The sequence below is a fragment of the Schistocerca cancellata genome, unplaced genomic scaffold, assembly GCF_023864275.1.
Source record: "Schistocerca cancellata isolate TAMUIC-IGC-003103 unplaced genomic scaffold, iqSchCanc2.1 HiC_scaffold_426, whole genome shotgun sequence".
Lineage (NCBI taxonomy): Eukaryota > Metazoa > Arthropoda > Insecta > Orthoptera > Acrididae > Schistocerca > Schistocerca cancellata.
Window position 1 is genome coordinate 1,857,932 of NW_026046443.1, and position 15,902 is coordinate 1,873,833.

The 15,902-nt window shown below is 39.5% G+C and overlaps 1 long non-coding RNA gene across 1 annotated transcript; it reads left to right on the top strand.

Moving 5' to 3' along the window:
• The first annotated feature begins 14,525 nt into the window (after positions 1-14,525).
• Positions 14,526-15,284, top strand: LOC126124762 (uncharacterized). Its single transcript, XR_007526438.1, has 3 exons — positions 14,526-14,654; positions 14,809-14,919; positions 15,079-15,284. It is a non-coding gene; the product is annotated as an uncharacterized LOC126124762 (long non-coding RNA).
• The last annotated feature ends 618 nt before the right edge of the window (positions 15,285-15,902 follow it).

Consider the following 15,902-nt stretch of genomic DNA (forward strand, 5'->3'; position numbering starts at 1 on the left):
CAAATCAAGATCATCACTGATGTCATTTGATAGCTCCTGAGCAATGCTCATGTGATGGTTCTTATGATCAAAATTGAGAAGTTTTGGAACAAACTTCACTGACATGCATTTCATGCCCAAAACATCTGAAAAAATTGCATGACATGAGCTGGCTGATATGCCAACATCATCAGAAACTTCTCTTATGATAATTCAATAATTTTTCAAAATAATTTTCTTCACGGCTTTGACGTTATCATCTGCTGTTGATGTGCTGGGGCGTCCAGCGTGAGGGTCATCATTGGCATCTTCTCGGCCATCTTGTAAGAGCTTGTACCACTCATAAATGTTTTTTTTTTACTTAGAGGAGACTCACCGTATGCCACTGCCAACATTTCAAGTGTTATAGAGCACTTGATTCCATTTTTCACACAAAATTTGATGCAAATTCTTTGCTCTGTTTTTTATAATAATCGAAAATCATGGAGCGCGCTAAAACACATCTAATCTTTTGATCTGTCAAAACCAAATGAAGTATGCTGTACTCTTGAAACTGTGAACATATATTCGAGACTTGTATACCGACATAACCAAAAAGAAATTGACAATCAAATGTACATTGCCCGTGCAATTTGAAAAGTCACCTTACATTTTGAACAGCCCTTGTATCTTTGCTGGTCATCAAGGCTTGATTTAATGCAGGACTTAACATTGAAGACAATTCTACTTCAGTCAATGAGATTCCAGGCTGCAGACGATACCAACCTCACTGTCTCATACCATACAGCCTGACAATCAGGAGTAATGGTCTGGGATACCTTTTGCCCCACCAACACATGATGAGTGTTTCTGCTGCTTGTCTTCACACTTGCCAAACCATACCTTGGCCAGCAAGGTTGTTGGATCCCTCTCCAACTGAGAATGTCTGGATCGTTATAGGCAGGGTCCCAGAACCATCTAGGGGCTTCAATGATTTAACACACCGCCTGGATAGAATTTGGCATGATATTCCTTAGGAGGACATCCAACAACTCTGTCGCCAAGGCTGCTTGCATAAGGGCCAGAGATGGAACAACATATTACTGACTTGCTCAATTTGTGAAGCTATTTTTCTTAAATAACTCATCCAATTTTCCTGTAATTGTTTTTTTTTCCCCTGTACATGTGCATCATATGGGGTGACAATTATTGAACTATATGAAATAAAATTGTCATAACTTCTGAGCGGTTTGTATTAGGACATTCAAATTATGTAGTTGGCCATGGGGCACAGTGGGAACTAGTGCAGGGTATTTATTTATTTATTTATTATTTATTTATCTCTTGTTCTGGTGATCCATGTTGTGACACTATCACAGGATATGGAACATTTCAATTTTACAAGCTTTTGGCCAGAATTTATGGTAATAAGTAAAACAAAACAAAAACAGTATACAGTAACTTAGGTACCACTACAAAAAATACATTTTAGAGATAGATAGAGATTGCAAAACAAAAACAGTAAACAGTAACTTAGGTCCTACTACAAAAAATACATTTTAGAGATAAAGATTACAAAATAATAAGTGTTACGGAGAAATAAATATTGCAAAATATATGTTTACAACAAAAATATTTGGTATCACAAATACAAATTTGGGCATACATTTGCAATTTACAATGCAAGAAATGTTAAACACTGTAGTTCATGAACTTTTCTATTGTATAAAACGATCCTTGCAATAGGAACTGCCTTAAGGTTTTTTTAAACAAGAGATCATCATCTACCAAACACTTAATTCTTGAAGGGAGTGCATTAAAAATCTTACAGACACTGAAATGGACTCCTTTCTGCACCATATTTACATTTGGCTTTTCATAGTGGATATCATGTTTCCTTCTAGTATTGTGACTGTGATATGCACTATTCAGCTTAAAGATGGATTTTTCTTTCCTTATGAAGCACATCAAAGAGAATATATATCGCGCACTGGATTTCAAGCTTCTTAAAAAGATTCCTGTATGTGGCTCTAGGATGGACTCCACACATGATCCTTATGGCTCTTTTTTGTACACACAGTACTTTTTTAACCAGTGGCTGATTTCCCCAAAATATAATTCCAATGCCATAACTGCATGAAAGTAACCATAATACACTGACTTCATGATTTCCATATTTTTATAAGAAGAAACAATGCGCAATGCGTATGTTGCTGAACTTAGTCTTTTGCATAGATTCAGGATGTGGTTTGACCAATTCAGTTTGCTATCAATATGCAAGCCTAGGTATTTTGAGGAATCTACCCTGGTTATTATCTGCTCACGTATTTTTACTACTATTTCCTCATCTTTGGATGCACAGCCTGTATATGTGTGGATGGATATGTGTGTGCGTGTGCAAGTGTATACCTGTCCTTTTTCCCCCTAAGGTAAGTCTTTCTGCTACCGGGATTGGAATGACTCCTTACCCTCTCCCTTAAAGCCCAAATCCTTTCGTCTTTCCCTCTCCTTCCCCCTTTGCTGACGAGGCAACCGTTGGTTGTGAAAGCTAGAATTTTGTGTGTATGTTTGTGTTTGTTTGTGTGTCTATCGACCTGCCAGCGCTTTTGTTTGGTAAGTCTCATCATCTTTCTTTTTAGATAATGATTAAAAAAACATTCATTAGTGCAAAAGTTTACACCCTTTACTTGCTTCACCTTTTATGTTTTGCAGTTGATATAAGGGTAGTGGGTTGCTTATGCTGCTTGCTGTTGTAAGACATTCTAACTGGAAAAGAAATTCTACTTGCACACATTTTTGTGATTTCATCAAAGACTCTTGTTGCCGAAAAAATTGACTGAGCAAAGTGGGCCAGCATATGCTACTACGATTCAATTCAAATACAATACAATTCAAAATAGCTCAGCATAAGAAACAGATCAACAAAGACAAGTCATATATCAGGCAGTATATTATACAGGAGTTTGCAGAAATCACAATGTGCATGATGCGGATGTGTATATTCTTCTTAATGTGAAGCAGTACATAAAACAATAAGTTGCACAGTTTTTATATGATTGCTGCAAGTTCTACTCACCATAAATGTCATGTACTTGACTACTGTGATAAATGTATTTGTAATTAGTGAGCTTGTGCATGTGCCGCGGAGTGAGAATCAGGCGATCAATGTAACTGGCAGCTCCGCCTGAGCAGTTGGCATACTGTCCATGCATGTGCCATCCACCAGGTCCCAAGTAGCCCCGCGGGCACCCGGGAACAGGTAAGGCTAGTGAGATAGTAACTTGGGCCACAGCCAAAGCAATCACCAACAGCCACTGACGCCAGGATTCTATAATATCTGACAGTACTATATACTGTCCATACCTGCAAGGGAAGGACATGATTATTGTAAGGCATCTGTTAGTTACCCAAATATGCTTCTGAAAGCCCGTTTATAACATTAAAATAAAATCTAATTAAAAGTCTTGCAAATGTAGGCCCAATAAACATGTTGTTATAGGACAAAGGGGGAATTACAAATATCCTAATCAATTTTCTATAACAATGAAAACATTCAATTAGTGACAAAATTATTTAATTGGATAGATAAAAAAAAACTACACACCAAATGGTGGGAGAACACACACATAAAAAAACACAAGTGTGTATTCTGCTTCCACTTGGTGAGTAGATTTTTTATTTATCCATTTAAATAATTTGAATAAAATAGAAAGAAACATTCCACATGGGGAAAATATATTAAAAACAAAGATTCTGTGACTTACAAAATGGGAAAGCGCTGGCAGATAGACACAATAAAAACATATTTCATTACGCACTACATGAATGTGTAATAAATAACAGGGGTTCCTATTTAAAAAGACGCAGTTGATGCCTGTTTCACCTGTGGCAGCACCATCCTTTTTGTTAGAAGCTTATTTCCTGAGATATTTTTTATTGTGTCTATCTACCAGCGCTTTCCCGTTTGGTAAGTCACAGAATCTTTGTTTTTAATACAATTAAATAATTTAATCAATTTTCTACATCTGAGCAAGTAACTTATTCTGAAGACTGTCATAAGACATCAGTGAGGATTTATATGCCATTTTTATATTAAATCTCTACTGACACATAAATGTTGCTTTGATTGTTGGCTGAAGGGAAAATAGTTTAAACACTGCAATGACAAAAATAATACAAAAAATCAAAGCTGTGATACAACTTCAAGTTCAGCACAAACTGTCATTTGGAATGTCATTTAGAGTGTGACTGACAGAAGAGTAATATAACAGTATCAAACCAAAGTGACTGAAGACAACACTTTGAAGTGGCACTGGGAAAAATCAAGACAATTCCTACCAGGTCTGAGATATTAAAAATATAAAAACAAGATGTAGTACACATCTCCAGAGTCAAGTTTTAGGTTATTATGCACTATTATCATTCAGTGTCAGGAGGCAATACGAATTCTCTGAGAGAAAAAGAGTAATTTTATAAGTGAACACAATCTGTAACCTTAATGAAAAGATTTGTCTTTTTATTATTGTGCTATATGCATCAAACAAATACTGCCATAAATGACATAATCAATATCTTTTCTATAATTTGCAATGAGAGATTAGAGATTTCATAACACGTAATTTTCTATGTCTTGTCCCATCATCATCATCCTAGAACATATGTTGAGCTCAAACATGATGACATATATTAAACAGATTAACCTCCCAAATCCCTATCAGCATGGATTTGGAAAATATCAATCAATCATGTTAAACCCAAATTGCAATTTTCTCGTGTGACATACTGAAAGCTTTGGATCAAGGCAACCAGATAGATACAGTGTTTCTTGATTTTCAAAAAGCATTTGACTCAGTACCATACCTATGCTTACTATCAAAAGTCTGATCATATGGGGTATCAAGTGAAATCTATGAGTGGACTGGGAACTTTTTGGTAGGAAGGAGACAGGATGTTATCTTGGATGGAGAGTCATCATTAGATGTAGAAGAAACTTTGGGTGTGCCACAGGGGAGTGTGTTGGGACCCTTGCTTTCATGTTGTATATTAATGGCCTTACAGAGAACATTAATAGCATGATCAGGCTTTCTGCAATTGATACAGTTATCTATAATGAAGTACTACATTAGAGCAGTTGCATAATTATTCAGTCGGATCTTGATAAGATTACAACAGGGTGCAGATGTTGGGAACTTGCTCTAAATGTTCAGAAATGTGAAATTTTACACTCCACAAAATGATAAAAATGTTATGACTATAATATCAATGACTCATTGTTGGAATTGGTCAAATCAGTAAAATAAATACATAAGTATAACATTTTATAGGGATATGCAATGGAATGATCGCATAGTTTCAGTTGTGGGTAAAGTAGGTGGTAGTCTTCTGTTTATTGGTAGAATACTGGGGAAGGGCTATCAGTCTAAAAAAGAGATTGCATACAAATCACTTGTGTGTCCCATCCTAGAATACTGCTCAAGTGTGTGGAACCATTCCAGATGGGACTAACAGGGGCTATTGAACATATACAGAGAATGGCAGCACAAATGGTCATAGATTTGTTTAATCCATGGGAGAGTGTCACAGAGATACTGAAGGAAATGAACTGGCGGACTCTTGAAGACAGAATGTCTATTAACAAAGTTACAAGAATCGGCTTTAAATGACTACTCTAGGGATATACAACAATCCTCTATGTATTGCTCACATAGTGATTGTGAGGATTACATTAGAATAATTACTTCAGGCACAGGGGCATTCAAATAATCATTAGTCCTGCACTCCATATGTGAGTGATAACCCTAACAACTGGTACAAAGGGGACTTACCCTTTGCTATGCACCTCAAAGCAATTTGCATGGCATGTATGTAGATGTAGATGTAGACATCATCATCATCATCATCTTGAATAGTTTCCAGACCCAGGGTGTGTCAGTTGCTTAGAATGTATGCCTCACCATTTACTATTGTTTTCCTGGCATCTTTCTATGTTCACTCTGATCCAGTCCTTGTATCTTTTTTCAACAGACTCTTCCACACTTTTCAGCTCTCTGTACCTTGGTCTTTCTCTTGGTTATTTCAATCACATCTCCATTTCATGTATCTTCTTGGGAATCCTCTAGCTTCCCATTCTCTTTAAGCGCCCATACCATCTTGACCGTGATGTTTCTATCCTGCTCTGCTAGGATTCCTCTTTCTCTATTTCCCTTACCCTTTCATTACTCAATCTCGTCCTGTCTCTCCTTGTTACTCCTATCTTTATTCTGAGGAACTTCATTTCACATGCCTGTAATCTGCTTACATCTCGTTTCTTCATTACCCATGTTCAGATGTGTAGGTCAGCACTGGGATGTAGTAATTTCTCTTTGTGAGATGTCTTTATTTCAAACCAGGCTCCTAACACTTTGATGGAATGCTTCTGCCCTGTCTGCCATGTTCACTGATCTCTTTCTCATTTCTTTCATATACTTTGTCACATTTTCCAAGTACTTAACACATTCCACCTTCTTCAATTGTTCACCTTCAATCCTTATTCTGCTAGTTGGTCTATCTTTCTCTCAAGTTGCAATCAGGATCTCAGATTTATTTACATTAAATTTCATTCCATACTGTCTCACAGTTTCTTTCCAAGCATCCAGCTGTTCCTGAATCTCCTCCTCCCTGTTTCCCCAGTTCATCTGTGAACACCTTTGCTTTCATCTTGTCTTTTCCAATTTTTTCTGCTACCTTAGTCGTTAACATCTTGCAAGACCATAATGAAGAGGAGAGGTGACAATAAACTGTGCTGTTTCATATCACTTGTTTACTGGGACCAATGCACCCTTTTAAATGGTCAACTGATAAAGTTCAGAATACTACCAATACACTTGTTACAAAGGAGATTAAGGCAGATAGTACACTTTTCATGCTTTAAAGGAGTTCATATCATTATTATCTGTTAGAACACAGTAACATATGTGCACCTATTGGAGCACCTGAACTCCTTTAAAGCATGAAAAGTGTACTATCTGCCTTAATCTCCTTTGTAACAAGTGTATTGGTAGTATTCTGAACTTTATCAGTTGACCATTTTATTCTTTCATATGTTTACATATCATAGTAAACTCCACTAGCTGATACAGCAATGTCTGTACATAAACCAGGGGACAATGACAGATAATCTCAAAGATTTCCTTGCTAAAATAATTTGTCACAAGACATGGGCTAACATGATTCTTCTCAGGATCTTCCTGCTATAAACTTTGGACCAGTTATCAGGATGTACCAAATCAACATTGAAGGCATGAGTAAATCCAAACGTCAAGTCTTACAGAAGATTTTATCAAAATATAACATCAATGTTGTTGTTGTTCAGGAAACTCATACTGAAATTGAAGAACAAATGAATCAGAGAGAAAAAATTCCTGGGTTTGAATTACTAGGATCTACGTGCCACCATGCTTAAGGAGTGGCAACATACAAATGATCTTCAATCAAGAACGCACATCTATGCTCTGTATCCGATCTCAATGACATCCACAAAGTTACCATGAAAATAGGAAACTAACAGTAATTAATGTATACAAACCACAGGATATTTCTTGGCCTTCACAGGTCATCCCAGTATCACAACACCCCACCATATACCTCGGAGATTTTAACAGCCATCAGCCATCATACTCAATGAAAGTATAAAGAAAGTGATGGAAATGGCGAAGCCAATCTAAATTGGACAGAAGACAATAGGTTATAATTGATGTTTGGTGCAAAGAATAAAGGAACATTTCTATCAGCAGCTTGGAGACAGGAATATAATCCCAATCTATGCTTTATAACAACTAATGAAAATAAATTACCCCTCCAAAGTTCATATTATAAGACTTCCCTCACAGCCAACACCATCCAATCTTAATAGAAATGGGGCATACATCCCACTTGGTCCATCTTTTCTACAACTTAGATGGAACTTCAAAAAAGTGAAGTGCTAAAAATATGGACAAATGTCTTGGTTGGAATCCTCCAAAAACAAAAAGCTATGAGAGGCTTGTTGGAGCTATGATAAGTGCAGCAAAGAAGACAATCCTTCGGGGTTACCAGAAGCAATAGATTCCAGGTTGTAATGAAACTACTGAGAAACAATATAATGAATTTCCAAAAAATTGGAGACCCAGAAATAGTGGATTACCTACTTCATAACCTCAATACAGCCAGACAAATTAGGTAGACTGTTGAGTCACTCAATTTTCAAACATCAAGTAGAAAAGCATGGTCATTACTAAGGAAGTTGGATAGAAACAAAGTGAAAGTAAGGAACAACACTCATATTTCAGCTAATAGGACTCCATCACATCTTCTGTCCACGTCAAGAGCATCAAGGGATAAAACTCATATAAGATTCATCAGATGCAAACTTACATAGTTCAAAACGAACACAAAGAAACAATCTGGCTTCTCAAGAACTTCCTCTATACCTGAAATTTCTGCTGCTCTTAAAACTCTTAAACCTGGAAGGCTCCCAAGAAATGATGTAATCCACCTAGAATTTCTTCTGCATAGTGTGAAATATGCAAAAAGACGACTGACGGATTTCTTCTCTGACATTGCAATATCTGGTTCAGTCCCACAAAAAAATGAAGCAATCAAAAATCATAGCAATACTTAAGCCCAACAAGGCCAACCAGCCTAAGAACTACTGCCCAGTTTCACTATCAAGGACTATTTATAAATTCCTAGAAAGAATTCTATATAATTGGATTAGTCCAGTAAGCTATCAGAACCTTCCTCTTGAGCAAGCTGGTTTCTGTCCAGGATACAGTTTCACAGATCAACTCTTATTGTTAACAACACTTATTGAAGCAGGTTACCAAATGAAGCAGAAAACATCAGTTGCTTCCATCAACCTAAGTGCAGCATATGACACAGTTTGGAAGCATGGGCTACTTTATATATTATGGCAACTTGCCCCATCCAAACAGACAACAAAACTAATTGACAATATGTTAACTGGAAGGACATTTACTGTAACTACAGAAAAATACAGTAGCTGCCCAAAAGTACTGAATAATGGCTTCCAACAGGGATCCATCTTTGCTCCTCTCTTGTTAAATCTATATATATATGTCTGCTTGTGTCTGTATATGTGTGGATGGATATGTGCGTGTGTGCGAGTGTATACCCATCCCTTTTTCCCCCTAAGGTAAGTCTTTCCACTCCCGGGACTGGAATGACTCCTTACCCTCTTCCTTAAAACCCACATCCTTTCGTCTTTCCCTCTCCTTCCCTCTTTCCTGATGAGGCAACAGTTTGTTGCGAAAGTTTGAATTTTGTGTGTATGTTTGTGTTCGTTTGTGTGTCTATATACCTAAAAACAAAGATGATGTGACTTACCAAATGAAAGTGCTGGCAGGTCGACAGACACACAAACGAACACAAACATACACACAAAATTCAAGCTTTCGCAACAAACTGTTGCCTCATCAGGAAAGAGGGAAGGAGAGGGAAAGACGAAAGGATGTGGGTTTTAAGGGAGAGGGTAAGGAGTCATTCCAGTCCCGGGAGCGGAAAGACTTACCTTATGGGGAAAAAAGGACGGGTATACACTCGCCCACACACACACATATCCATCCACACATATACAGACACAAGCAGACATATTTAAAGACAAACTCTTTGTCTTTAAATATGTCTGCTTGTGTCTGTATATGTGTGGATGGATATGTGTGTGTGTGTGCGAGTGTATACTGACAGAACCACAGGCACATAGACACAGGCACATAGACTTTGTCTTTAAATATGTCTGCTTGTGTCTGTATATGTGTGGATGGATATGTGTGTGTGTGCGCGAGTGTATACCCGTCCTTTTTTCCCCATAAGGTAAGTCTTTCCACTCCCGGGACTGGAATGACTCCTTACCCTCTCCCTTAAAACCCACATCCTTTCGTCTTTCCCTCTCCTTCCCTCTTTCCTGATGAGGCAACAGTTTGTTGCGAAAGCTTGAATTTTGTGTGTATGTTTGTGTTCGTTTGTGTGTCTGTCGACCTGCCAGCACTTTCATTTGGTAAGTCACATCACCTTTGTTTTTAGGTATATTTTTCCTTCATGGAATGTTTCCTTCTATTATAACTATATATATATATATATATATATATATATATATATATATATATATATATATATATATATAATAGAGGGAAACATTCCACGAGGGAAAAATATATTTAAAAAGAAAGATGATGAGACTTACCCAACAAAAGCGCTGGCAGGTCGATAGACACACAAATAAACACAAACATACACACAAAACTCTAGCTTTCGCAACCAACGGTTGCCTCGTCAGGAAAGAGGGAAGGAGAAGGAAAGACAAAAGGATTGGGTTTTAAGGGAGAGGGTAAGGAGTCATTCCAATCCCGGGAGCGGAAAGACTTACCTTAGGGGGAAAAAAGGACAGGTTTACACTTGCACACACACACATATCCATCCACACATACACAGACACAAGCAGACATTTGTAAAGGCAAAGAGTTTGGGCAGAGATGTCAGTCGGGACGGAAGTATAGAGGCAAAGATGATGTTGAAAGACAGGTGAGGTATGAGCGGCGGCAGATTGAAATTAGCGGAGATTGAGGCCTGGCGGATAGCGAGAAGAGAGGATATGCTGAAGGGCAAGTTCCCATCTCCGGAGTTCTGACAGGTTGGTGTTAGTGGGAAGTATCCAGATAACCCGGACGGTGTAACACTGTGCCAAGATGTGCTGGCCGTGCACCAAGGCATGTTTAGCCACAGGGTGATCCTCATTACCAACAAACACTGTCTGCCTGTGTCCATTCATGCGAATGGACAGTTTGTTGCTGGTCATTCCCACATAGAACGCTTCACAGTGTAGGCAGGTCAGTTGGTAAATCACGTGGGTGCTTTCACACGTGGCTCTGCCTTTGATCGTGTACACCTTCCGGGTTACAGGACTGGAGTAGGTGGTGGTGGGAGGGTGCATGGGACAGGTTTTACACCGGGGGCGGTTACAGGGGTAGGAGCCAGAGGGTAGGGAAGGTGGTTTGGGGATTTCATAGGGATGAACTAAGAGGTTACGAAGGTTAGGTGGACGGCGGAAAGACACTCTTGGTGGAGTGGGGAGGATTTCATGAAGGATGGATCTCATTTCAGGGCAGGATTTGAGGAAGTCGTATCCCTGCTGGAGAGCCACATTCAGAATCTGATCCAGTCCCGGAAAGTATCCTGTCACAAGTGGGGCACTTTTGGGGTTCTTCTGTGGAAGGTTCCGGGTTTGAGGAGATGAGGAAGTGGCTCTGGTTATTTGTTTCTGTACCAGGTCGGGAGGGTAGTTACGGGATGCAAAAGCTGTTTTCAGGTTGTTGGTGTAATGGTTCAAGGATTCCGGACTGGAGCAGATTCGTTTGCCACGAAGACCTAGGCTGTAGGGAAGGGACCGTTTGATGTGGAATGGGTGGCAGCTGTCATAATGGAGGTACTGTTGCTTGTTGGTGGGTTTGATGTGGACGGACGTGTGAAGCTGGCCATTGGACAGGTGGAGGTCAACGTCAAGGAAAGTGGCATGGGATTTAGAGTAGGACCAGGTGAATCTGATGGAACCAAAGGAGTTGAGGTTGGAGAGGAAATTCTGGAGTTCTTCTTCACTGTGAGTCCAGATCATGAAAATGTCATCAATAAATCTGTACCAAACTTTGGGTTGGCAGGCCTGGGTAACCAAGAAGGCTTCCTCTAAGCGACCCATGAATAGGTTGGCATACGAGGGGGCCATCCTGGTACCCATGGCTGTTCCCTTTAATTGTTGGTATGTCTGGCCTTCAAAAGTGAAGAAGTTGTGGGTCAGGATGAAGCTGGCTAAGGTAATGAGGAAAGAGGTTTTAGGTAGGACGGCAGGTGATCGGCGTGAAAGGAAGTGCTCCATCGCAGCGAGGCCCTGGACATGCGGAATATTTGTGTATAAGGAAGTGGCATCAATGGTTACAAGGATGGTTTCCGGGGGTAACAGACTGGGTAGGGATTCCAGGCGTTCGAGAAAGTGGTTGGTGTCTTTGATGAAGGATGGGAGACTGCATGTAATGGGTTGAAGGTGTTGATCTATGTAGGCAGAGATGCGTTCTGTGGGGGCTTGGTAACCAGCTACAATGGGACGGCCGGGATGATTGGGTTTGTGAATTTTGGGAAGAAGGTAGAAGGTGGGGGTGCGGGGTGTTGGTGGGGTCAGGAGGTTGATGGAGTCAGGTGAAAGGTTTTGTAGGGGGCCTAAGGTTCTGAGGATTCCTTGAAGCTCCGCCTGGACATCAGGAATGGGATTACCATGGCAAACTTTGTAAGTAGTGTTGTCTGAAAGCTGACGCAGTCCCTCAGCCACATACTCCCGATGATCAAGTACCACAGTCGTGGAACCCTTGTCCGCCGGAAGAATGACGATGGATCGGTCAGCCTTCAGATCACGGATAGCCTGGGCTTCAGCAGTGGTGATGTTGGGAGTAGGAATAAGGTTTTTTAAGAAGGATTGAGAGGCAAGGCTGGAAGTCAGAAATTCCTGGAAGGTTAGGAGAGGGTGATTTTGAGGAAGAGGAGGTGGGTCCCGCTGTGAGGGAGGACGGAACTGTTCCAGGCATGGTTCAATTTGGATAGTATCTTGGGGAGTTGGATCATTGGGAGTAGGATTAGGATCATTTTTCTTCGTGGCAAAGTGATATTTCCAGCAGAGAGTACGGCTGTAGGACAGTAAATCTTTGACAAGGGCTGTTTGGTTAAATCTGGGAGTGGGGCTGAAGGTGAGGCCTTTGGATAGGACAGAGGTTTCGGATTGGGAGAGAGGTTTGGAGGAGAGGTTAACTACTGAATTGGGGTGTTGTGATTCCAGATTGTGTTGATTGGAGTTTTGAGGTTTTGGAGGGAGTGGAGCTGGAAGTGGGAGATTGAGTAGATGGGAGAGACTGGGTTTGTGTGCAATGAGAGGAGGTTGAGGTTTGCTGGAAAGGTTGTGAAGGGTGAGTGAGTTGCCTTTCCGGAGGTGGGAAACCAGGAGATTGGATAGTTTTTTGAGGTGGAGGGTGGCATGCTGTTCTAATTTGCGGTTGGCCTGTAGGAGGATGCTCTGAACAACTGGTGTGGATGTGGGAGAGGAAAGATTGAGGACTTTTATTAGGGACAGGAGTTGATGGGTGTGTTGATTGGCTGAGTGGATGTGTAGGTGAAGGATTAGGTGGGTGAGGGCAATGGATTGTTCGGTTTGGAACTGGTATAGGGACTGATGGAAAGAAGGGTTGCAGCCAGAGATGGGAACTTTAAGTGTGAGGCCTTTGGGGGTGATGCCAACTGTCAGACAAGCCTGAGAAAATAAAATATGGGAGTGTAATCTGGCTAGGGCGAAGGCATGTTTGCGGAGGGAATGTAAATAAAACTTAATGGGGTCGTTGTGGAGGTGTTGTGAGGGTGACATGGTACTGGAAGGTGGAAAGTGGAACACGAGGCTGAAATGAAAATGAAAATAAAAATAAATAAATAAATAAATATATATATATATATATATATATATATATATATATATATATATATATATATATATATATATATATATATATATGGGGAGAGATAAAGGTAAAACTAGAAAGCAAATGGAGATCTGGTGTGAAAAAAGGCGAAAAAGGGTTGGTTAGAGCTGGGCTATGTTGATCCTGTGGTGAACTTGTGTAGGTAGATAATGATGTGCACAAAGGTTAGGTGGTTGTGTTGCCGCCAAAACACGTTAAAGGGTGGAGAAATACGGGAAAATTTCGAAAAAACTACGTGAGGATGTATTAAAAGGGTGGTTTGGTGGTGGCAGATTATGGAAATGAAGCTAACAATTGTCTGATGAAGAAATAATGACGTTAAAACCTGTGGGAAGCGGCTAAAAATGATCGATGATGTGAGAAAAACGGAAATGGAAATAAAGCAAAAGATATTAAAACTAGCCGAAAAGGTTGTTTAATAGCTGAAAGGAACTGTTTGTGAACTGGAAACGGTGGATTTTATAGCAGCGGTAGTGTTGAAAGCGGAAAAAAAAAATTTTTGGTTATGGTTTGGAAGTGGGTTACGTATTATTACGTACTATTGAGTATATATCGGCGGGATAAAATTGTATACTGGATTACGGTAAAAAAGCAGAAGGAGGAAATAAGATGACAGAAAAGACTACGAAATGTAACAGTGACAATAACAATAACAATAACAAACGCGATTGTTGGATTCAAATTAATGATATGAATATAATAGAGGGAAACATTCCACGAGGGAAAAATATATTTAAAAAGAAAGATGATGAGACTTACCCAACAAAAGCGCTGGCAGGTCGATAGACACACAAATAAACACAAACATACACACTAGTGATGGGCTAAACTGCGATTTTCCGATATCAGTGATTTCTGTGAATGCTACTTTTGAGTATCTGTGATTCTTAACTGTGATTTGTCGCAGTTAAGAGTCGCAGTTAAGGAACATAGGTCGTGTATCCCTCCGCCACTGCTATTTCTGCGATTTCTGCTACTTCCGCGATTTCTGCTACTTCTGCTACTTCTGTGACTTCTGCTACTTCTGCGATTTCCGTGACTTCTGCTACTTCTGCGATTTCTGTGATTCCTGCGATTTCTGCGACTTACCACCGTATGAGAAAGTTACATCTGTCAACACAGAAAATTGCATCTCAACAAACCTGTCTTTGGCAAGTATGTTTTACGTTTTTTCTTCCGTTGGCTTTAATTTTGTATTAAAGAAACAACTGTGAAAATATTAATAGTGTAATTAATATGTAAGTAGACGTACAGTACCGTAATAGTTCGTATTTAGAAAATGAATTGTAACATATTGTTATGTTCACAGGTACCTGAACTACATTTCAGTCACTCAGTAAAGTGATAACTCAAAATATCATTGTCAACAGATCTGAAGAAATTGCCACTGCGTCTTTAGACCGTTTTCGTCAGACGAGAGGTTAGTTTCTAAGCGTTTCGATGGACTTAATTACTTCAGTGTGATCGTTCTTGCAAATGTGATATTCATTATAGCAAATATTAGCAATCTGCTCTGTCAATTATATTGCTAGTAATTAATGACAGCAAAAATTGTTTAATAATCCTTGTGTTTTTCCAGACACAGTTCTGACTCTGATTACTGGTTGCTGTACGTATCTATCCACATCAAGGCTGTTTTTGAGAGAGACTAGTGAAGATTCAAGACAGTTCTTAGAGGATTTGCAGTTTAAAAGTGAAATAATTGTGAAATAAGTGTGTGAATGATTAAACTGTGTTTTATTGAAGTTGTTGTGCGATTTTAAAGGAATAATAAATGTCAAATACAGTGAGTGAATAATACAAATCTCATTTTCCACATGTTTAAGCCGCCCTATACCCATAATTTTCCGCCACTTACTTATTGGAAAGTGACATGCCGCCCCCCCCCCCCACCCCCCCTTTCACCATAATCTTGGTGTGACACTGACCTGTAACTTATCCCGAAGTCTACAATATGCATTTTGAGGCTGTTGATATGAAAGTGGGAAGTACAGATCTTCCAGTTAAATCAGGAATAGCTTAAGTGCGTTACTTGAAAGTAACACAGGAAAAGCTTACTTATGTAGGTGGTAGTAGTCTCGGCAAAAAGTTCTTGTGTGTGAAGTTGCCATGTAGAACACCAGGTGTAAAACTTTTCTCCCGAGTCTTGAACTGTGTCGGAACAAAAGTGAGGCATTCATATGACTGTTTTCATTTCTCTACACTTATACAGATGTCTGAGTTCTGCTGTGTTAACACTACAAAGTCCTGTAGGCATGTGGAGTATTAACCAAAACTGTCATATTGGAAGCAGAATCAAACACATTTGTTACGTTACTTGATATTTTCAGGAGAAAAAGGCAATGTTGTTTCTTATTAATATAATACATTCAGAGTCACAGCAGTATTTGACCAACCATAACT